This window comes from Seriola dumerili, unplaced genomic scaffold, assembly GCF_002260705.1.
Source record: "Seriola dumerili isolate Sdu_G_001 unplaced genomic scaffold, Sdu_1.0 BDQW01001845.1, whole genome shotgun sequence".
In the NCBI taxonomy this organism is placed as follows: Eukaryota; Metazoa; Chordata; class Actinopteri; order Carangiformes; family Carangidae; genus Seriola; species Seriola dumerili.
Window position 1 is genome coordinate 43,998 of NW_019176100.1, and position 23,152 is coordinate 67,149.

Below are 23,152 nucleotides of genomic sequence, written 5' to 3' on the forward strand. Positions count from 1 at the left end.
ACTGGATGGAAAACTGTCATCTGCAGGCCTCTTACCTAATGGAGGAATATTTATAATACTAATGTAAATGTGTCCAGTGTTTCTCAACATTTCTAAATCAAATTTCCTTTATTTTTACTTCCTGGAGATGCAATGCATCTTTTACTACACATGAATAAATTCAATGGTAGCTTATAAAATAAATCTGTCTATCTATTGAAGAGCACGTACTGTCTCCTGCCTTTATGCATGATGGCCCTTATCTGACAAATAACATAATAAGGGATAATTAAATAAGGCAGCAGTAGTTTTCCCTTTGTTGCCTGCCCACTTTGGATCACACTGTAGGAAAACATGGGTTAGAAAATACATTAAAATGAGATCCTATAGTCTTTCAAAAATGAAATACCTGCTGTTTGGGGTGCACTTAGAACTGAGTGTTTTTGTCACAGGCTACCTCAAAGTTTACTCTGCTGGTGCATCTTGTTCACTGTGATCTATCTAAATGTAACACAGATCTATTTGTAGGTCAGTGTATTTATTTATTTTCTACATTAACTTGGCTTTTCACATTCAGTTTCAACAAACATTAAACTCTATATACAGACAAATATTTGACACCCCGTGTGAGGTAAGGTTTTATGAGACTCAGAATAAGCCAATTTCTTTATCCACACAGTTTATCACTTAAGCTAAACAATTGACATGCCTTATAAAGCTGTGTTAGAAAGACAGCACATTCAATATCATTTGAATCTTTGTGCATCTGATATTGATTTGTGTGATCTGTGAAAAAAGAATCAATTTCATAGTATTCTTCAAGGCTGCTTGTGTCAAATATACATATATTTATTTTATTGCAATGGAGTCTTCAGCCTGCCAACGCCATTAAAAGTTTATAGTTTACTCAACTACATTTCTAGATAGATATACACACTATGTTAAAAACACAACTTAAAGGTCTTAATTGCTCATCACAACTGATCATGAGAACGAAACCTAAGACTGAGGAGCAGAGCAGTTGTCAAGTGTGTAACAGAGGGAGGAAATTTACACATATTCTCAATGCAGTGAAATCAGTTCCTGCATCATTCAAAACACTACATCCTCCAAATTCTCTCCATGAAAAAGAAATTGTGTTAAACACGTCCTCATCATTGTATTTAGTCGTGTAATTGATTCTATTCTTGACTGGTGGTACTCATGCTGTCATGTTTTGTCATCTGTCAAAATGAAAAATATCTTATGTTGTCGCTGTCAGACTGAAGGATGTAATAAAAAAATAAAAATAAAAAAAAATCCAATCTAAAGGTGTTTTCACAATTTATAATCAGAGGATAGAAACTGGCAAATGAGAAAGGGAAGGTGAAAAAACAAATATGACCATAAATACAGTTTGTTTTAAGAGGGGGGTCAAGTGGCATTAAGAGCAGTCACCAGACTGTATGGAGCTTTCTTGTGATATGATTTTCATTTTCATTTTCAATACAATATCACTGTCAGTGGTTTAATCATGTTTTTCATGTCAAGTCTCAAATTAAGTAAAAGTAGAAATATACATTTGATAAATCTCTTGCGAATATCTGAGTTTTGCTCTCACACAGGAAGACATATACGGTAGTTAATGTGCATACATTGATTATTCCACCACCAGAACATCTGATTTCATTTAGACATGACATCATTAAAACCTGCAAATAGAAGGAGAGTCTTCAAATATTACATCTTTCAATCCACAATAAATTAGAAATATATATCAAACTCTGTAGGATTGTTGGAGGTATACTGACACGGAGAAGTAAATTATTGGCACATTTATCAAAGTAAGACATTAAAGATGTTTTTTACGCTCCATTTGTAGGAGAATGGAGGAATGTAACATGCTGTAGTTAAGTGACACTTTGAGGAGGTAGTTGAATAAAAATGTTGAACTTGAGGCAGTTTGTGCAACTCGGAGCTGGGTCAAACATGGACAAACCCAACCCTTACTTATTTGAGCTGGTGTGCTGGTTTGTAAAAGCAACCCAATCATATGAATAATAATATTTTTGCTGGGTTAAAATAATCAAATTTACAGAATATGAGTGTTTTCAAGCTCTATAGAGAGAGTTTTAAGAGTCCATATTGTGAACTTTACATTAATGCTGACCACATACACTATTGCCTGTCTGTTATTTCCATTCATTTCCATAGTAAAACGGGTTGATAAGCAACTTGCTTAATATTAAAATTGGAGCCAGTTTAACCCTCCAGTTAACTACATGTCTACAAGCCACATTCTTGTACACACTCAAAATAAACTAAATGCAACTGTTAATAAACTAAAACCATCCACTGATTAAGGTACTTTGCATTTGTACACAAGCCAGTGATGAGCTCATAAAATGCTAATCATTGTTAAACTATATGTACCGAAGTTAAAATGACCTCCATCAGCTATAACATTAAAATGCATTTTAAACATTATGCAAATGCATCAGAACAATCCAGTAATAATCCACTTTATGATAATATAACCCCATTTTCTTCTCATTGAATACTTTTATTTTAAATGCATTTTGCTGACAATACTTTTCATTTTTAAATTTAAATATAAATATTTCTTTTGTGTATCAGCTGATCCTTCTCCTGCTGAGCACTGACAGCCATTTTATTATAGAAACACGCAGGAGCAGGATTCCCTTTTAATAATTTAAATGAGTTGCTATTAATTTATATTATACCAAGACTAAATAGGTTAACATAAGAGGGTAGAAACCAGTTCATTCTATCTGCAGCCGGAACAATCTAATGATGTTAGATTTCAGATTTGCTACGCATTAATGCAAGTCATTATTAATATATATATATATATATATTATATATTTATATATATTACTCCAACGTTGAAGATATGAGCTTGTCCAATATATTTTTCTGTGCAGCAGCAGACATGAATAAAGCATGATGGAGGTTTCCGGGGCCTGCATGCATGATGGGAGCAGCAGCAGCAGCAGCAGCAGCAGAGAAATCCTGTAGGCACAGCTCGTGTGATTGCATCTGAGAGGCGGGGAAACCCTGGGCTCTTTCCCCCTGCAGCTTCATGGCCGNTGATGTTAGATTTCAGATTTGCTACGCATTAATGCAAGTCATTATTAATATATATATATATATATATTATATATTTATATATATTACTCCAACGTTGAAGATATGAGCTTGTCCAATATATTTTTCTGTGCAGCAGCAGACATGAATAAAGCATGATGGAGGTTTCCGGGGCCTGCATGCATGATGGGAGCAGCAGCAGCAGCAGCAGAGAAATCCTGTAGGCACAGCTCGTGTGATTGCATCTGAGAGGCGGGAAAACCCTGGGCTCTTTCCCCCTGCAGCTTCATGGCCGTTGATTATTGGTATTTTCCGAGTTTTCCAAACTAATAAGTGGCACTATCAAGCATTTGGAAGCGCCGTGAGACTACAGACGGGCTGCTCCACTTAATTGATATTGAGCGAGGCGCTGGTAGGCGCGGACGGGGCCGCTGCTGGGTAATTTGCAGTTTAATCAGCGTTTGTAATGAGAGCCGCTGATTAGCGCGGGGTGGAAATAAAAGAGAGTTACAAGGAACGTCTGTCAGAGTCCGGTGATAATTCACGACTAATTGTAATGATTAGAGCAAACTGGATGACTTTGGAGTTTTCTAATGCACCGCCTTGACTGTGTGTGTGCGTGTGCGCGCGCGCGTGTGTCCATGTGCACTTGTAGTTTTTTTATATGTGTGTGTGTGCGTGTGTTTGTATATGGGCAAGCATGCGCTCGCGCGTGTGGTGTGTGTGTGTGTGTGTGTGTGTGTGTGTGCAATAGTTGTAGCCTAATCGTAAAAATCAGATAGCCTATCAATTCACTTTGGCAATTTTCTCCATCAGAAATAGCGTAAAGCATCTGCGCGCGCGTGTGTGTGCGTAATAGTGGGTGTGTGCGTGTGTGTTAGAGAGAGAGAGAGAGAGAGAGAGACCAAGGCTGAATCGCAGGGATTTGATTATCAAACAAAACAGCTAATTTATAACCGGGGAGGGGGGAATCGTTGATGGACTGTGCAGCAGTGAGGGCGAGATGTATTCCTCGAGACGTGCCTCGGCCACTGCTGGAATAGCAAATGTGAAATTAGTGAGAAATGTGTGTATGAACGCCGGTGGTCAATTAGCGCGAGGCGAGAGGAAGAGGACGGAGGAGGAGGAGGAGGTTGAGGAGGAGGAGAAGGCGAGGAAATCAGCTGGTATACTCTCATAGTGCAGATGAGACACACACACACACACACACACACACACACACACCCTTCTCTCTCACTTACACTCTCTCTCTCCCTCTCTCTCAGAAGCTTTATGTGATTTCCTCTGAATTGTAATAAAGTTGGAAAATAACGTCTCTGTCTAATGACAAGTGTTTTATTATTGGATATTTATCTGCTTCCATTTCCTGGACCCAGAATAGCAGCTTTTAGCACGCACACCTTAAAGGGCCAGTTCACTCAAATAACAAAAAAATAAACTAAGTAAAAAATAGGCTATTTCTATATTCTCTCTCTGACCTCTGGCAGTATCTATCCATGCAGGTAGTTTTACTTTTCTTTGCCCAGGTTTATAGATATTCATCTCTGAATAGTGGAGGTACATATCATTTTGTTTGTGGCGCTCACAGGATTGAAAAATTATATTTTAAAAACAACATGTAAACTTACCTGTAGACGCAGTTAGTCTGGTTCATACACAGACCCAATAAGAAAGTAGCTCCAACAACTGTGGACTATCCAGACTCAGCGACACGGTATCTGCAAGAGAAAAACATTTAAGTTTTAGTTTTCAGTTCAGGACAGACACATTAAACCAGATTCCATCAGTAAAACAGAAAAGAAAATCAGAAAAAGTAACAGACAGATGAATGAATATTGTGAAAAAGGTAAAAGAATAAAAGTATTATCAGCAAAACAAAGTAAGTATTCATAACTATAAAAAAAAAGCTCCTGTGAGTGTTACACTATTAGATGTTATTGGATTAAAATTAGCTGCATTAACATGTAAGCAGCATTTTAATGTTTTCTATGTAAAATCACTTCATCCATGAATACCCTGAACATGTTTTATTTATAACAATACAGACTTATTCAAACCTTAACTTTGAAAAATTGAGATATTAATATTTATGGACTTTCAATGAAAAGGCCACAGAAACATAAATACACTGTGATAGTTTTATTTCTTTCACCTTTCTGCTGTAATTATCTGTATAATTAGAGAATCAATATTTGTTTACAAACTTGAATCTTTCTATATTGAGATTTTGAGTGAGTATCACTAAAGATCTGAATATTTCGGTGTGATTTTTCAGGTTTTTCCTTCCCTTGCTTCCCGCTGAGCTTTATATTTTATTAAACTGACAAAGTGATGAGTCAGACTTGTAGCTGGGTCTGTGCTGAGAAAAAAGGGGGAGTTTAAAAAGGTGCTAAACAAAGAGAAAAATGAATATAAAGTCGCAGAAATGAAGCATTAGATGGTCCACTGTAACTGTGAACTGTGTGATGACGGTGCGACCTGATTATTTAACTCTTTCTCTGTCTCTGGTGAAATGAAGCAGTTCCTCACTTTGCTGCCAGGAGGCCCCTGGGTGCCCCCCTCTTCTCAGGGGACACCACTGGCTTGCTGACCCTGTTTTTGGGGTATTAAAATGCATAAGGCCTCCCTGGGCACAGCAGCAGCAGCAGCAGCAGCAGCAGCAGCAGCAGCAGCAGCACGGATGACCTGTTTGGTATCAGGTGTGATGTGCCACTATAAGTGACCTTCTCCATCTGATCCTCTGGTCCGCTACGCGGGGAGAGACAGAGCCGGACGGGGCCGGCAGCAGCCCGCCGATCGATTCTCCAGCGAGAGGTTATCTATACGAGGTATTTTAATGTCACGGAGTCAGGCTAAATTGATAGTGATAAATATTTGCCGGAAGATTAGGTGAGGGGAGTGTGTCGAGGGCGCTCTATCTCAGACCTGTAACCCCGGCAGAGCTGTTCCTCTCTGTGTCGGATTAGCCCCATCCATCCAGTGTCAATGGCTGTCTTGTTGAGAAAATCAGTGAGTAAACACGGCTGACAGAGAGAGAGAGAGAGAGAGAGAGAGAGAGAGAGAGAGGAAGGGTGTGTGTGTGTGTGGTCGTGTGTTTAGTTGTTGGTAAGATGGTGCGGCTGATTACTCATACAAATAGACTCCAAATCTCGCCTGGTCCTCTCAAAATGTGTTTTTTCTCTGTTCAGAATCTCTCCTTTTTTCTTCCCTCGTCTTTCCATATTTAATCCTCCCACCTTCTTTGTTTTTTTTTTTTTTTTTTGCTGCTCCAAGGTATATCCCCTCCCCCCCCACTCTACCCTCCCCTCCCTCTCTCTCTCCCTCCCTCCTCCCTTCCCTGTCCTGCCTGTTTCCCACTTTGTCCCCCATCAATCACTGCGGCATTGTGTCCTGGATGTTATATAGAGTGACTTAATATCCCCTCCTTCATCTCTATTCACTCCCAAAATCATTCTCCATGAGGGTGAAACGCTGCAGCCGTGTGTGTGTGTGTGTGTGTGTTAGGTGGTAGATGGGCGGCTGATTACTCATACAAATAGACTCCAAACTCTGCCTGGTCCCTCCAAAATGTGTTTTTCTCTGTTCAGATCCTCTCCTTTTTCTCCCTCGCCCATATTTACTCCCCACCGCTGTCTCCAAGGATCCCCCCCCCCCCACTCTACCCTCCCCTCCCTCTCTCCCTCCCTCCCTCCCTCCCTCCCCTGTCCTGCTGTTCCCACTTTGTCCCCATCAATCACTGCGGGCATTGTGTCCTGGATGTTATATAGAGTGACTTAATATCCCTCTTCATCTCTATTCACTCCCAAAATCATTCTCCATGAGGGTGAAACGCTGCAGCCGTGTGTGTGTATGTGTGTGGTGTGTGTGTGTGTGTGTGTGTGTGTGTGTGTGTGTGTGTGTGTTGGTGTGTGCACGTGTGTATCTGAAAAGGATGATGGGGCCATAAAACAATGACTTTTTGAGGAATAAACACACTCTGCACTGGAGCACAGGAAACATATCTTCAGTGTAACTTACTAATCTGATCTGAATGTCTAACATGAAATTGAATGGGGATGCAAGATCCTGGATATTAATACAAACATGTAGGACTTTATTTTTCTGTGTGTCATAAAAGACTGTCGTTAAAAGTCTTTGAAACATGGCTGCAACTTGAACAACCTCCAACTGTTAAGGTGGATTTAAAGGAATAGTTTGACATTTAAAAAAAAAAACAGGCTTTCATGCAGAGATAGCTGAAAAGATTGTCATCACTCTCAGGTCTGCATCTTAAATAAAAGGATTTAGCGATTAGCTTAGCTTAGCATAAGGGTTGGAAACAAAGGGGACACAGCTAGCCTGGCTCTGAATAAAGACGGACATATCCTCAGTGAAGTCACCCACAGGTTTCTGAGGAGCGATTTTGGAGCTCAAGAGTAAGCTGCTCCGCCGTCGCCATCTTGGCAGTGCCTGACTCCGCCTCCTAACTCCTGGCTAATCCAAAAATGGGCAAAGAGGTGGCGCGTGTGTGGAGCTGAGACTTCGGTGCATGACTGTTTGTTACAAGCATACGCTCACCCGTCTGTCACTCAAAGAGGCCACGCCCTCAATTATGCCGAACTTTAAGTCTTATTAAAATTTAAACAGGTGAGTTATATAAACAGGTGTCGACTCATTGTTGGAGACAGACTCTAGTGGTCATTAGAGGAACTGCAGCTTTTGGTTCTTCATTTTTCTGCCTCAGAAGCTGCTGCTTGCCCTAAAACAACATCAGGCTAGCTGTTTCCAGCCTTTATGCTAAGCTAAGCTAAGCTAACTGCTTGCTGACTGAAAGTTGTAGTGAAATGGCTGGTTTACAGTCAGAGGGAACGTTTTTTTGTTTTTTAGACAACAGTAGAACTTTGGTCAAGGTTACAGAAAGATGGTGGTTTTGGTTGAATGTAAATAAACAGGCTGTGTCTGAAGTCGCTGTGAACTGTTTGTGTATTAAACCAGATCAGGATCTTTCCCTGTCAGCACAGTGAGCGTCTATAAGAGATTAATAATGTTGTAATCACTACAAATGGATATTGTGCTGCAACATCATCTGTTTTGGTGGAAAACAAACATATTGTATGTGAACGTTGTCCTGATATGTTCCGTATCAACATATTTGCAACTTGCCAAAAATGTAAATTAACAATATTTCCTCATTATATTATTAGAAAATAAGAAAACTTCCAAATGTATTTGCTGCAAATGTAATTTCCAGGAGACAGAGTTGCATCAGTGAGAAAGTAAATAAATAATCCTCAAAATGTTGAACTATTCCTTTATCAGCTCTATCAAAACAACAAGAGATTTCAGCAATAAAAAAAATTCTAACAAATAAGGCACGTTTTTGCAGGAAATAATAAAAAAAAAGGCTAAAAGACTGAAATGAATAAGGTAAATAAACTCACTTTAGTCACTGTTTAGAAAGTACAAACAGAAAATCATTCAATTTCCTCTTTGATTGTTAAGTAATTATCTTTGCTGGATTTAATCTAAAAATATTCTAACCAGGCAATTAACTTGAAAATACTTCCATGCCATCTGCTGACTGAGTACAACTTCATTTCTCTCACAATGAGATAAAAAATCCCTCTTGTGGTTAAATTCGCTGGAATAGTCTTTTTTGCCCTCTGTGTAAAATGAAGACATCACATCCCCAACGCCGTCCTCGTATTTTATCAAGGGTCCCTGACAAATAGGGCCTCCCCGCCACGCTTGGATGGTCGCCTTCATTCCGCACTTGGCTTGTTTACATAGCACCAGGACCATTTCCACGGATTAAACAAATCACTGCCCGAGGGGGACATCCATAATCCGCTAACGGGTCACCAGCAAGACAGTTATAAATGCCTGTGTCTAGTATTAGGGGTAGAATAGATGTCCGTGTCCAAAGATGACCTTCCCTGAATGCAGCACCCGCCTCTCCCTGCAGTTTATTATCGGATAGGGAGGGAGGGGGGAAAAAAAAGAGAAAAGAAAAAGAAGAAAGAAAGGCTTTGTCACATAAATGTTTTATTATATTGTTATTAAATGGATCATTTTAACAGAAAAGAAATGGTATTTCTAAAAAATCAGCTTCACAGCAGAAGGAGTGAGACGTGGTGATGAGAGCCCATCACCTCCTATCAGCTTCTATCACTCTCTGAAAGACTCGGTGACACCTACAGTAATAGTGGGAGACGTTTCCCCACAAATAGAAACGCCAGCGAAGGAGATCAGTAAAATATTGTGTGGATCTCGGACCAATTTACTTCATCATTCCACATTACAGCCTTATGAATTGTTCAAATTTGATAACAAGCACTCAATTCACTTTATTATGTAAGTTAAATTAGACTTTGCCAAAAAAATTGTTGCAGTGGCATTCGGTGGCTCCTTGAATAAAATGTAATTTGTGTGAGAATTTGTTGTATCTGTCACAAATATTCACAATTAGTGGCGGTAATTATTTGATAGTTTCTGCAATTATGGCTTAAACGGTTAAATTTGGAACTGTGTGGAGCCCTAATTGGCCTAAATGCGATATTTTGCATATTTGCATAATGAGGAAATTGGTAGAAAATTGTGTTCATTCATTTGTGAAAAATCCTATGAATTTTATGAATTTGAAAGGTCTGTTCCTGCAGTCTGTGACTTTGCTGGCTGCTCCCCGAGGGGGACCCGCAGGAAAAGTGGGGCACAGGCAGCCGGCCAAATGGAGGAGATTTGGAAGAGAAAAGGGAGAAGAAGGGGAAAAGTGCAAAAGGGTTTTTATAGAACTTTATGTTCCCAGTCTGGAGCCGGGGAGAGTGTAAGTTTTTGTCTGGGTTAAGGAAACAAAAAAGCGCCGTTAGATGAAATTGAAAGATGTTCAGACGCCATTTCAGGCTCATTTAAGCTGCTGCGACGCAGAGGTTAGTGAGAACTGTCGGCTGAGTGATTGCTTTTTTAGTTGTTCGTCATAGGCAGAGATAATAATAACATACCCAGAACTGGAACAACTGTATACACATTCATTTAGACACCATTTCATTTCACACCTTTAATAAGCTTAATACATGCTGGTGAAGATCAGGTAACTCAGGGCATCCCTCTCATTTGTGCACTAAGTGCAGGTATTTGATGCTTTTAGTGCCGTTTAGTTTACTTTTCCTGCATAATTACAGCTATTGTTTGAATTGGATTTGTTCTTTCTCATTCCGTCAATCATCACGTTTAATATAGAAATCTGGTAATAATCAATATTCCCATGAAAAAAGTGAAAATGAAAATGAATTGTTTATGTTACCAGAGATGTTCCCTCATTACAATGAAGATGGGCACAGTATTTTATTTTAAACCACATACACCAATCTGCTGCTTTGAATACTATGGGATCAAATGCGTATTAATCCGCCACTGAAAATAGGCCCCAACCAAATGCAGCATTTCCTGCTGTTTGAGTAATGTTTGCTGAAAAGCACAGTGCCCAGATGTTTGAGGAAATTACAGAGTCTCTTTATAAAATTAAACTATATATTTGTGGCCCGTTTTTAAAGATTTAGATCTTCAATATGAATGAACGGGTTCAGAGGAGAGAGACCGGGACAGGACGGGGAAGTCAGAGAGTGACGAGACATGGAGTTGGTTCTGGTTCTTTTCAGAGGATTTATCACTGGCCCTGGTGCACAGAGGAGATTCATAATTGTTGTCTTTGCTAAAAGTAATAAACTCATTCAGTAAACTCACAGTATCATGGGCTCATCTGTTAAATACAGACAAAGTACAGCTGATTAACACACAGCTAACACTTCCTCAGTCCTAGCTCTGGTTAGTAAGAGCGTGTGATTACAATATTTAGATGGACTGAGATTGTGAGACTGATTTCTTTTCCTGTTAACCCTATTTGTGTTGTTCTATTTTAATGTTTTCTATATGTATGATCTTCATGCAATGGTTACTATACTGTTGTGTAAGTGCAAATATTGTTGATTATATGTGTTTTATTTGAAGATGGAACCCAAGGAAGACGAGGTGGGAATCCCAGCGAACAACATCTGAAGGTTGCGAGCTACGACCTCCGTTGGATTTGATTTAAATTTAAATATGCAGCTTGTTTTTTTTACCTGCTATAATGTGGCGACTCAAAGCTGTTTGATTGGTCAGTGTGAGGATGAGCACTTCACTGTAAAAGTTTTATGAAATGAGTTAAATATCACGTGGTCTGGATAAACAAAAATTGAGTTTTCAAAGTGAAACAAATCCAGTCCGCTATGTTCAGGTGCTGCTATCCACCAGCCAGCCTCTCTGCTGATGTAGAAAAAAAAAATAGCCTCTCAAAACTCAGATTGTATTATTTTCATTTTAATGAGAATCTGGTTGTTTATGTTTTGTGATTTGAGGATCATCCACATTAATTAGAATTTGACAGATCCAATTAAAATTGTAGGCCCATAATGATGTGATGGGGTTGCCACCAGGGGAGCAGCCTCAAAACAAACAGCACTAGTTTAATGTAAAGGTTGAGGGGCTGGATCACAGAGCCTTGAAGAGGAGGCACGAGCGTACGTACGCGCACGCACGCACACCGGCCTATTTTCCCATATAGCCACTCTTCTCTGCCATTCCCCCGAACCTCATAAAGCTCATAGACAATAATGATTCTGCCATAGACTGTAATGATCCCGCCATTTCATGGGGTATTACACTATAATGATGATAGTCCTCGACATTTGCATCCCATCCAGCCTTTAGCTGCCGAGCTGCACCTCCATCTTACCTGGCACGGGTAATTTATAGAGCACAGGCGTGAATAAGCCGCTCTGGAATAATACAAGCCACACTTAGAGTCAACCGCAGAGATTTATTACAGGACTGTAAACCCAAAAGGCAAATAGAAACCGCCTGCGTTTGTTGTCGGTGTTCAAGAATGAAGACATCCATGAAAAGCCGCCAATGACAGCACATAAAGGATGATGGGAGAGGTGGGTGTGAGACCTGGGAGGGGAGGGCGGGTGACGTGGGTGGGGATGAGGGTGTGGTTGGAATCATAAAAATATTTGTCTGCACAAAAAAAAAAAAGAAAAAAAAAAGAAAAGCTAACTCCACCATAAATATGTTCTTTGCCCGAGAAATTTTTCACCACCGTTCTCTGCAAACAGAGAGACACGTGCAACACAAAGACGACACACACTCAAACACACAGAAATCAGTGGAAGGAGGGGAAAAAAACAACAACCCTGTGCGTATTTTACTCTGAGAGTTAATGGGAATAAAATACCTTGGTGGATGAGTGCAGATGTGTTTGATACAAATAGTCATTTTCCTATTTGCTGCCTCATTGAGCATGATGAATGATGGGAGTCAGGGAGGCGGCGTGATGAATGGCAGCACCTTGGCTCCATTGCATGCCCTATTGATTCTCCTTCTTTATTACTCCTACAACCCAGCTGGCTGCTCCTGCCCTCCCTACACTCTCTCCTCTCCACTTGGGGGGGGGGGGGGGGGTGAGCAGAGGTAGGAGGGAGGGAGGGGAGGGGGGGGGTGTTCTTCTTCCTCTACAGTAAGGCCCCACCTCTTACAGGAAGACTGTTATGTGTGTGTGTATGTGTGTGTGTAAACATACAAGTGAACAAGCATAATGTGTGCGTGTGCTCGCGGGCTGCTGGGAGTTCATGGATAAGGGAAAAATGAGTTTTCTGATTAGCGGATTAGAGGCCAACGGTCTGTAATAGGGACGTGTCTGGGAGCTGCTTCGTTAGAGGCTGCTCTCCGACGACAATGAGAGGGCAGGAGAGAGAGGAAGTGGAAGCAGCAGGAGACAGAGAGGAATGAAACGGGGCTTTTAAAAAGTGTGAATGGAGGCAAAGGTGAGAGGACATGAGCATGGACTAGTTTTAGGGATGAGATTATGACAATCGTCGCCGTGGGACGCAGTCAGGAGGACGAGGACGTGTCAAGTATAAAAAGTCACATGTGAGAGTTAAGGACGCTGTAAGAAACAGAAGACTGTTTATTCTAAATGTAGAAGTAATGACTGAAGCTCAAATACATTACTGTTAAAGAAAGTTCTTTTCAGATTTTATACTTGTATGTACTATATACCTGTATGTGCGTTACACAATAAATAACATAAATAACTATAGTCGTACTGACGTGTATTTGTGTAATGTTTAATGTCAGGAGAATATTTGGTGGCCTAGATGTGGAATATGAATCAAGTTTTGTTCCAGCAGAACTTCAGAAATGTATGTGCTGGAAACTTGAAGGCTGTTGGTTACACACGCACCAGAATGACCTTCATGCACAGTCCGGAAAACGTGCTTATCTGAGTCTGAACTGTACCGACTATTTTAAACTGTTAGCTTTGTAAGTATATTCAACACAGACAACTGCTAAACTTATCCTGAAAGGAGCTACTTGTAAATTTTGCTGTTGCTACATACAGTAGCTAGCGTTAGCATTAACAGCTGTTTACTTACGAGTCTAGAAGAAACGTCATTCCTTTACTCACCAACAGCTGTTTCCAGAGGTGGAAAGCAACAATAATGTTAACTCTGCTAACCAGCTAACCCCGGTCTGTCTCGTCACTTTCCGATAGCGACTCGCTGTAGCTTCCAATCTGCCCTGAAGACGTAGCGCTGCTCAGAGGACGTATTAAACCCTCTTTTCTTGTAAACACAACAAATTCTAGTCTGTATGTGATGAGGCTGGTGACGTTTTATATTTTTCTTACTGTCAACAAATCCCATGAAAAGGCAAAAAGCAGTCAAAGCCTGATATATCTTATTCCAAAAAAACTATTAAAAACACATCAGTGAGACACACTGTTGCTCCTTCATCACCACAAACACACACAACCACACAAATCCCATGAAAACACAGACAACCAACAACGAATTGTGACTATTAACAACTACTGTATTGCCATGGAGCTCCATCGCTGTCCACTAAAAACACTTCAGTGAGACACACTGTTGCTCTGGGTGACATGTTCCTTCATCACCATGAAGCTGGGCACACTCATTTTATTGTGACTCATTCCCACACACACACACACACACACACACACACACACACACACCATCCTGCTGCTGGAAATATCCACAAGAAAACCAAAGGTAGATTAATCCGCCGCTGGAAATAGTCCCCAATAAATGCACTATTTCCTCCTGTTTGAGAGTAAAAACTACAAGGTGTTTTAGTGGAATTGCTGAACCTTTTTTAAATAATGAAACAACTATTTATTGACTTCTTGTTTTTTTTTTTTTTTTTAAGATTTATACATTTTTTTGTCTTTTAATTTGTTGACAATAAAAAATACAGAGTAACATTGAGCTTATCCTCTGAAGAATGACTGAATTACAGGCATTATTTGACAATGGAGATGTCTACATAAAGTTAACATTAGCGCATTGAAAAAAAACATGCTTCATCTGTACACGTTAGTGGGCTTCAAGGTGTGTTAAGTGAGAGGTAGCACAGGTGTCATACAGGAAGTCCTGTGAGTGACAGCACTGTGTTTTCTGTAGAAGATCAGACAACATGCCTTGCCGGGGACTGTAACCCCAGTCCCAGCGGCTCTGTCAAAACAAAGGCCTGTTCATCCATCCGTCCTGTCATCTGAGTCCACATCTGAGGGACCGGGCCTCGTCCTGCGTGGACAACAGGCCCGTAGGGGCTTGGACGTTACGAGTGTGTTGTCACATGACAAAAGCGGGTGACTCCAGCTTGGCATGACGTCAACGGGCCGAGATTTTGACACTGAAGAAGATTAGATAAAGGTCATGTCAGGAGAGACGTGGAACTTGGAGACGTAGTTGTTCCAGTCCAACTCCGTTTCCAGACTCTTTACTATTCCGCTGAAGCCAAGCATGAAGAAGGCATGTCAGGCTTTGGTCAATTTCCTGCGCAGAGCATGTCAAAATAGCACAGTGTTCAGCAGAAAGTGTATTTCTGTATGCATCATGTACACTGCGTCCAACCAGGGCGAGCAAATCCAAATCCAATCCCTGATTTGAAAAACAATACTCATTGAAAATAATGGGCAATCTCTGCAACTGATGAATTAAATTTCGATTCATTTCCTAAATGGGCTTGGTAGAGATAGAAATGATCCCAACCAATAATATGCATACACATATTACCCTCTGAGGCCAACACACACACGGCCGCTCTTGCACACACACACACACACACACACACGCAGAGCATATACACACAACCATCCTCCTCTCAGCATGGCCTGTGCGAAGCTTCCCAGACTAAATTACAAATGTTTCAGTGGATTGGAGTTGCAGGACATAATGAAGCAGTGCGGCACGCTGAGAGGTAATTACCCAGCAGCACTCCTGCCGTTCGGCAGCCCTGCGAGGTGAGAGAGAAGATGAATAGCCAAAGTACAAAACCACTGACCCCTCAAAAGTTTCATTTACCATCTCCCCCTTCTATCTCCCTCCCCCCGGTTTTGGGAAGCTTGGAAGAGGTAATCATCTAGGGACAGTTTTGGTAGGTTGATGAATGGTGTGTGTGGCTTTGGTGCTCGTACACACACGCACACCTATTTATCTGCTCCGGCCTAAACCCAGCCGAGCAGGGCTGGAGACGTGGAGCATGCTGAGCCTTATTGAGTCACCAGGGCTAGTTGAGTGGAGAGACAGGCCAGGGGGAGGAAGGAGGGGGGGAGGAGGAGGAGGAGGAGGAAGAGGAGGAGGGACGGAGCGATGGAAGGAGGACAGACCGCCTGGCTGGGAGACGTGGAGCCGATCAATTTTCCCCTCCAGCCTATCAGTCATGTCCTCTCACTCTGTCCGTTTCTGCTGATGACACACTTTCTCTGCCCATCGGCCCATTTCCAGGCCAAGAGCGGAAAAAGAAAGTCTAGGTGTGTGTGTGTTTGTCTTGAACGTGCATGTTTGTGTGTGTGTCAGTCAGAGACGGAGAGAGAGAGAGAGAGGGAGAGAGAGGGAGAGAGCACACCTGGGGTGGGGTGGGGGGTTGTCCGAGGGGATCAGTGTTGAAGACGGCGGGGGCCGGCTTCTGTCAAAGTTTCCTCTCCCAAGAGTGCGAGCGAGGACTGAGGAGCAGGGAGGGGAGAGCGGAGCGGAGCGGAGGCCCCTCAGGTGAGCTCGACTCAGCCTCCTCTCCCAGGCGTGCCAGCGAAGGTGGCAGGATCCAAAGCCTTGTCAATGCATAATGCATTAGAGGCCTCCTTCTACTGACAGCCCCCTCTGCCGCCTTCCACTCCAGCAGCCTGCCCGCTAATCAAAAACGACACATCCGAATGTCCAGACATACTCACACGCGCACACTCTCACACACACACACACACACACACACACACACACACACACACACACACACACACACACACACACACACACGAGCGGGCAGAAATTTACTAATCAAAAAGTGTATTTCCTAGAGGCTGACTCCCAAGAGAAATCCAGCTGGAAGAAATTGGAATAATTTATTAGCTTACAAGTTTTCGTTGACAGTTAGCCCGAGGCTATTTATCTCAGTAATAGAGAACGTCTCCAATGTGGCAAAATTGACCAAATCAAACAGCTTTGATCAGAAAATGAATCTGGCAAGGCTGTCTGTCTCTGGGTGTCCCACGAGGCGAGCGGGAAACAAACAAAAACTGAGAGACAGAGAGTGAGACTGGGAGAGAAAGAGAGAGATTATTTAACAAGTGACCACGAGAGGAGGAGGAGGAGGAGGAGGAAAAGAGTGAAGGATAAGCTCACATTGCAAGTGAAATCTCTCACTATAAATTATTATTAATTCAACAAAAGAGAGGGCCGGCGATATCTAAAGCAGAGGATATTGCTGGATAAATAATGTGACAACGGCGGGACATCAAAGCAATTTGTAGAGTTTACAGTCTCTCTTCATTGAGTTTCAGATGGTAAAAATTGTCCCGCTTTTTCATATTACAGCAACACAATCGCTAATTCACTTTGTCAGCTGCAAAAAAAAAAACAATGAAATGGAGAAAAAAAACAAAAAAACAAAGACAAGAGTCTGACAGAGAAAACACTGTGAACCGCCGCTGCACGGGACACAAGGCTGGAAATATTTCAATCCAGTTAGAACATAACAATCTGCAACACTCTCGTCCACTGTAGCACAATTCCCATCTGCAATCTCTGCGTTCCTGAAGGGATTTGAAGACACTTCTAAGCCAAATCTATTTCCACTCCTACACACAGTGTATCTCTGTCACTCCGTCTCAGTGACAAAGACACTGAGGCGAGCTGTAAAACATGCTTTTGACATGATCCCCAGGCATGCCTCTCACAGTGAGGGACACATTCATTTGTCGAGGAGACTGACAAGACAGTTCAAAGGGTCGTCAGGCTGACACCGAAAAGGGGGACAGTAAACACACCACAACCGTCTCAATTAGCAGCCGGGGCCTTTGATTCACAGCCGTCACGCAGAGATCCCGGAGATAGGTCTCATTATGTTAAACGCATGTCAATCACACACGCCTCAGGGCAACAAAGTGAAGGAGGCGGCGGTGGAGGTGGTTGTAGAAAACGACGGCCTGATGTGTGGGTTTAGAAGAAAAAGAAAAGAAAGAAAAAAAAAAAGATGATGAATTACATATTTGCAGTTGTTTGAAAAGATCAAATAAGTTCCACTCAAGCAGAATAGAAAACTCAACTCGGGGGTTTTTTGTCTTTTGACCTCGCAGCCGAGCGGAGAAGTTTACAGAACAACAACAAATTCTTTCCATAAGTGGAAAGCCGCACGGCAAAAAAACAATGATTGGATCACAGTGGGAAATTTCTCCATAGACTGGCATTAGCATTGACCCCCATCCTCACTCCCCCCCTCCACCTGTTCTGCTCCACACCTCCTCCCTCTCCTCGTCTTCTCCAATCTATCCGCCTAATGAATTTTTACCTGGCACAGACTGTTTTAAACTCCATTTGGACTTGTGCCTACAATTACCTCCTCAGAGTCTCCAAAGTAACTGCGCACAGCCTAATTAGTATGCATTATCAATTAACAAACTTAATAGCTGGCAGATTGATTGGATCCTCGGTAGAAGGGGGCAGAGCTGAAGCGAGACACAAAATGAAAAATCATCTCCCTCCGCACTTCTCATTTCTCTTGCACACAAATTCATGTATGTAGCTTACAGTATGTGTGGTGGGCGTGCGATTTAAGATGGAGGCAGTTACATAATGTTGCGCATGTGAACACAGGGTGTACTGGTTTTTTACAACTGGACTTTTATGCATCATGAAATGTTGAAAAAGTATATTTGTATAAAAATACAGCAGTGGAAGAAGGATTCAGATCCTTCGGTGGAGTAGAAGCAGCATTACCACAATTTAAAAATACTCCATTATAAGTAAATGATGTGCATTCAAAATGTTAAATAAATCAAAGTACTAGAAGTATTATCAGTAAAAATGTTCTTAAAGTCAGTGTTTTATTTCATAATATTTGATTACTATTATATTATTATCATGTGTAAGCAGCATTTTAATGGTATCACTAGTTTTTATTTTTACTACTATAGGTCAAATAACTGTAGTAAAATGAATTATTACACCTGAATATATATTTTTCATTTGTTACTTCAGCATAAAAGAGCAATACTGCAGTCCTGCACTGAAAAGTACTTAAGTATTAGTAGCATAAAGTATTCAAAAGTAAAAGTACTAACAATGCAGAATAGGAATACGTTATATTATTATTATTATTACTGATGCATGAATGTGTAAGTAGTATTTTACTGTTGTAGTGGGACTGTCAGGTAGTTTAAAGGTCATCATAGGCCAATGTGTAAAATAAATCTTTACTCTGAAACGTAGTGCAGCAGCATTAAAAATGAAAATACTCAAATAAATTACAAGGCCCTAAAAGTTACACTTAAGTTCAGTGGTTGATCCTGCATTAAAAAGTTCATCTAAGTCAAATCTCTCAGTATATTAATGGCTAAGTGTATTTAAAGTACAAGTACAAGTACAAGTACTCTGAGGCTGAAAAGGTTTCATAGATTATATGAGTGGATTATCTTCACTGATGCATTAATGTGCAGGTTGTATTGAACTGTTGGTGGAGGAGGAAGTCATTTCATCTGTATCTTAGTGACATTATCCGTCATCAGCTTTATCTCATCCGTCCTTCAGGAGACGATAAAGACGAAGAAGACTTCCAGTAATTCAGCATTAGGAGCTTTATGAGGAAGAGAGAGAAAGAGAGAGAGAAAGAGAGAGAGAAAGAAAGAAAGAAAGAAAGAAAGAAAGAGGCGGCGTTGGTGAAAAATGAAAAACAAGAGCGTGCCTCCCGGGAGACGTAAGTGGCAGCCATGGAAGACACGTTTAGGCGAAAGATACCAATTTGTCAGGGAGATGAAAATGATCGTTAAAGCAAGCATTCATTTCCTGGACACTGACGTCGCCGTTAAATTGTGCTGTCTGACATAAAAGTCGCTGAATGGATAGGAATGTCTGCATTTTTCACTCTTCTCTTAATTGCTGCCACCTGTTCCCTCCTCCACCACCACCACCCCCTCCAGAACCCCTTTTACAATCACTCAGAGGCGGGAAAACAGATCACCTGCTGTGTTTTCTTGCTGCTATTGGCTCCTGCTGCAAAGCCTTGAAAGCCCAGCTCACATCCAGCAACACTGCTATGTTAAAAAAAAAAAAAAAAAGTCTTCATTTGATCTTGTTATGTTGAGCCGCCCTCCTCTTTGTCAGAGTTACAGTCCTTAACTTTAGGCCACTTTAGCGCAGCTACTTAACGACACTCCACCAGTCCAGACTGTTTAACTGCGGTGTGTGTTAGGAGGGGAAAATAATCCACTTTAATATCGCTCTTTACCCACAGCGCTAATGCCTGAATAACACTCATAAACGCATTACCAAAACATGTTTGACAGAGTCGTTTTAGATGCAAATTGGCCGATACGTCCTGAGCCTTAAGTGCGCTGTCCGTGCTCCTAAAAATTAATGCTGCATTGATTCTCCACATGCGTGTTGTAATGAATCCACCACGTTTTCACCTGATTCAAACGCCGTGATTAGAGAAACTTGCTTATTTACATAAATATCAATAAGAAGACATTATGACAATTACCCGCCCTATTGGCCACAAACTTTATATGCTCGAAAATATACTTTATTTTCATTAAGAGGCATGAAATGCAGTCATTAGTGCATTAATTAAGGCCACTATAAACAATTATGTGGGTTAGTTTTTCAGTTATCCTGTAATGGATCATTGTTGTGATAGAATCAACACTGCACTGGGACTAATTTCTACACAATGCCACTTAGGACAGTACAAAGGGCGGGAATTCCTGCTGCAAGAAAATGAACAAATACAATAATGTTTGCTCTTTTACGTTGAGGGGTGGGAGTTGGGGGGTGAGGGGGTGGGGATGTTGGTGGGGGGGGGGTTCTTGTGTAAATGGCTTCTCAAGCACATCAGACTGAGGTCCAGGGGATGAAAAAAAAACAATCCATTACCTGGTGCAAACACCGGTTGTCCAGAGAGTTTCATAGCGCCGTGATACAGGCGGCAGAAATGTGCTGTAAATGCGGGGAAGCAGCGAAATTGAGGAGTCACATACAATGAGCGTCACCACCTCAACGAGGGGGGGTGGGGGTGTGGGGGTGGGGGTTTGGGGGGGACAGTGGCCTGAGGGTGGAGGTTGGGGGGGTAGGGGGGGCGGGGGGTGTGCAGCAGCACTTTCCTGAAACACTGCAACTTTGAAAGTTATCTTTCCCTAAACATGAAACTCCACAGTGATGTTGACTTTTGAAATAAAGTGAGTAGAAAGACACACACACACACACACACACACACACAGGAGCTAGGTATCACTTGTTTAGTTGACAGCATTAGGACTGAAACAATAAGATGAATAATCAAATGACAGGAAATTAATCTTCCACTATTCTGATAATTGATTCATTGGGTTTTTCAGCGTCACAAACACGAGGATTTGCTGCTTTTTGCTGTAATTAATGTTCAGAAAGTGAATATCTCTGGGTTTTATACCGTCGCTCAGACACAGAATAAGATATGAGATGTCACCTTGGACACTGGGGAATTGTTTTAAGTTCTGGTTTTACTTAAGTGAAACATCTGGATACTTTTTTTGTATGAGAAAGACAAACAAACACCTAAATATGAGACGAGAAGAAGCTGTTCTGTCAGAGATGTGACATTACTGCTACAACAACACAGATTTCAATGTAAATTAATGGTTTAATCTGCACATCTTTCTTTGCTGAATCATTTGGTTATGAAAAATTAACTGAAAGAAATGGCTTTTAAAATATTAGTCAGTGTCATTTTACTTTCTGTTGTATTGTTACTAGAGATGCACTGATGTGCAGGAGCCTCGTTTTAACGTGTTTGTTGCTGAAGGTGTTTCATGAGCTCATCATGTAAAAACTTTAACCGACGTGATTTAAACAGAAACTACAGAAACTACAGTTCTGTGAGTAAAATCTTTCATTTGTAAAATAAAGTGCAAGCGCCTCCAAATGATTCTTAATCTCTTATTATTCTGCAGATGTATTAAAAAAAAAAATGATTTATTTGAATTGAAACTTAAAAAAAAAAAAGAAGAAGCAGCAGGAGACTGTGACCCCCCCCCCCCCCCCTGCAGCATCACTGCCAGGTCCCCGCGGTGCACACATTGTGTACAGGCTACACAAACGGGTGTAAACCAGAGACCAATCAAGGAGGAGGCCCCACAGGTCCCTGTCCGGTTTAGCTTTTAAATTGTGTCTAATCGACTGAGAGCACGTTTAAAAGGCGCGAATGAATGACTTATCACTAGTCCTGATTCGATTTGTAGAGCTAAATGAACATTTGAGGGTTTTTCAAATGGCTGCAAAGGCTCTTTAGCACCGAGCAGGTGCGATGGTTTCTGCTGTTGCCACAAACCTCCACGATAAACAGAGAAAACGACAGAATCAGAGGTGGGATTTTTTTTTTTACTGCACGAAGCGCGCGTGTCAGAGAGAGAATACAAGGGCACGAGGGCTGCGAGAGCCTCCTTCATCCACACTTTTTGTTTTTTCTTTTTCTCTCTCTCTCTCTCTTTTTTTTTTTTTTTTTTTATTCCACTGATGTATATTTCGTTGTCCGCCGGCTTAATTTTGATTTATAGTCCGTCCATAAATTAGAAAAATATGTTTTAGAATTCCATCCCGCGGAAAAAGCGGCCCGTGATGTCAGGGGATTGGGTGATATTTAAGATGTCAGAAATACATATTGGATTAGTGCGCTTTGTTCCCCCGCAACAGCAGGTGTTTAATCATAGCTGATGGCTGGAGCGAAATGCGTTAGGACAGGCCAGGCACCAAAAAACTGGAGCTGCGTTCCCATTGCGATAAATCATACGGCCCAATGTTGTTACATTCACACTCAGATGCCCTCCCTCCCTCCCTCTCTCTCTCTCTCTCTCTCTCTCTCTCACACACACACACACACACACACACACACACACACAGGTAGCCTACGTCACGTGCTGGCCATGCGCACCGCACACCTTTTGCACCTGCGGGTTAAAGCAGTTGATCAGCGGTGTAATTGAAGCAATAGTCTATTATCTGAGCCTGATGCGGTGACAGTAACACAATTACGCACTAATATTAATTTAGGAGCTTGATTCTTTGGCCTAATCGGGATTTACACAACAACACCCTGCTGTGTAACCTGCTGTGCCCCCCCCCCTTCTTCTTCTTCCGGCGCTGACAGGTGAGGTGCGCCGTGTTAGCGCGGGTGATCAGGGGAGGACAAACTGAACCACAGGCCTCTTTAAAGCTGATATGAATCTAAATGACAGAAATGAAAGTTATCCATCATGTTAAAGTTCCAAGAACAAACAACCGTTCGCGCCTTTTCCGGAAGTGTAATAGATTTTTCTTTTCTTTTTTTGTTGTTGTTGTTGACATTAGTGGTTGTTTTTCTCCCGCCGTGACCATGCAGCCTGCAGGGGGGTCATCTCCCCACCCTCACACCCATCACATCCGCGTCATTATCACCATCTCTGAAGCGATTACTGCGCCCCTGTATGACTTGCAGCCGCGTGCATGCTCTCTCCCCGGGATGGATGAGAGGTGGTGGGGAG